At 49.2% G+C, this 2,183-nt stretch overlaps 1 non-coding gene across 1 annotated transcript; it reads right to left on the bottom strand.

The window, feature by feature from the left end:
- Window positions 1-1,302: 1,302 nt before the first annotated feature.
- On the bottom strand, window positions 1,303-1,374 carry trnat-agu (transfer RNA threonine (anticodon AGU)). The gene has a single exon. It is a non-coding gene; the product is annotated as a tRNA-Thr (tRNA).
- Between the last annotated feature and the right edge of the window lie 809 nt (window positions 1,375-2,183).

The raw sequence follows: 2,183 nt of genomic DNA, 5'->3' as shown, positions 1-2,183 counted from the left end.
AGCGGCCCCCCACCTTTACCTTTGCCCCAAACCCAGTGGCCTTCCTCGCTGGCCAACACATGCCTCTGTTCCGTTGCGGCCACATCCCGTGGTCTGGACGTTTCTCTCGACCCGTGGTCTGGACGCTTCTCTCGACTGCCGCCATCTTCCTCCCCAGGGATTCCCGCCTCTGGCGTCGGGAAGACACATTCGGATGGTTTCGGCCGGAGCCCCGCTCCGCTTGGTCGACCTGGAGCCTCTTCCGTCGCCGCCAAGAGGTCGTCGGCTTCGGGTGCTGGGTACCCTCCGTCTGTAACCGCTGCTCGGTTGATCTTCGCCTCCTGGTGGTCGCGATGAGCGGCCTGTGCCTCGGGGGTCTGCAAATGGATCTGCACTTCTCCCCCCTTCTCCCTCTCTCCCCTTCTCCCTCTCCCCCTTCCCCCTCTCTCCCCTTCCCCCTCTCTCTCCCCCTTCCCCCTCTCTCCCCTTCCCCCTCTCTCCCCTTCCCCCTCTCTCCCCTTCTCCCTCTCTCCCCTTCCCCCTCTCTCCCCTTCCCCCTCTCTCTCCCCCCTTCTCCCTCTCTCCCCTCCCCCCTCTCTCCCCTTCCCCCTCTCTCCCCTCCCCCTCTCTCCTCTCACTCCTTCAGGAGCAGGCCATTGGGAAAAGCATAATTCGGTCAGGCAGAGTCAGCATGGATTTATGAAGGGGAAGTCATGTTTGACTAATTTGCTGGAATTCTTTGAGGATGTAACCAACAGGGTGGATAAAGGGGAACTCATTTTAAGAGTGGAAGCAAGTCTTCCTCGATTCCGAGGGACTGCCTCTTGCAATGTCTGTCAGCTTGTAATGTTTGTAGCTCCACATTGAGGATGTGGACGTATTGTGTACTGCAAGTGCAGAGTTAATAATAAACAGAATTCGGCGGGTTTCCGGAGACTTCCGAGAGAGCTGCGCGCCATGTTAGGAAGCTGTGTGTGCTGTGCCCTGTGAATATATCACACCGATGCTGATGATGTTAGAGACAAAGAGTGAGAGAGAAAGAGAAAGTCAGGTTGAGAGATTGAGTGAGAAGGAAAAAGAGTAATGGAGAGGCAGAATCCCATTTGGCCCATCGTATCCACACCGGCCGGCCAAGAGCAACCCAGCCTCATCCCACTTTCCAGCTCGAGGTCTGTGGGTTGCAGCACTTCAAGTTCTTTTTCAATGTGGTCATCTTTTAACGTGGACAAAAAGGTTCCAGGGTCAGTCTGGGAGCTGTTTAATATTTATAGTTAAAGCTCCTGTTAATTGACAATGAATTTAAATTATGATGCAATTTTGAGTCGGCCCCAGTGAGATTTGAACCCACGACCCCTGGTTTACTAGACCAGTGCTCTAACCCCTGAGCTATGGGTCATTTCCCAGTTAGTGCTGTGTGTTTGAAGAATGAGGAGGGGTCAGTGAAACGCTCAGATTGTGTCTCATCCCCCAGACTCCTGCCTCCGTCTCTTCAATATTCGCTTCTCAACATCGATATATCGGGTCTTTCACGGAGTAAAACATCCCAAGGCAACTCAGTCACACTCTGTCCCAATCTCTCCGTCTCTCTGTCTCTCTGTCTCTCTCACTCCTGCTCCTATTTCTTGTGTTGTTATGATTGTTCAGGGATGAATCACCCAGTCTCAGAGCCACCCGTATATAACCCGATATTTCACACTTCCTGCTTTATTCCCAGGATGTGATGAAGGGGAAAATGAACCAGTTGGGGTTTTTACCCATAATGCATCCCTCAGCGATGTGTTTGACCCCTGATAGATAGATGGATAGATAGATAGATAGATAGATCGATAGACAGACAGATAGATAGATAGACAGATAGATAGACAGATCGATAGATAGATAGAGAGATAGATAGATAGATAGATAGATAGATAGACAGACAGATAGATAGATAGACAGATAGATAGACAGATAGATAGATAGATAGAGAGATAGATAGATAGATAGATAGATAGATCGATAGACAGACAGATAGATAGATAGACAGATAGATAGACAGATAGATAGATAGATAGAGAGATAGATAGATAGATAGATAGATAGATAGATAGATAGATAGATAGACAGACAGACAGATAGATAGATAGATAGATAGATAGACAGACAGACAGATAGATAGACAGATAGATAGATAGATAGATCGATAGATAGATAGACAGACAGAC

This window comes from Pristiophorus japonicus, unplaced genomic scaffold (assembly GCF_044704955.1).
Source record: "Pristiophorus japonicus isolate sPriJap1 unplaced genomic scaffold, sPriJap1.hap1 HAP1_SCAFFOLD_494, whole genome shotgun sequence".
Classification (NCBI taxonomy): domain Eukaryota; kingdom Metazoa; phylum Chordata; class Chondrichthyes; family Pristiophoridae; genus Pristiophorus; species Pristiophorus japonicus.
Note: the sequence above shows the minus strand (reverse complement) of the source record. Positions and strands in the feature narration are given on the sequence as shown.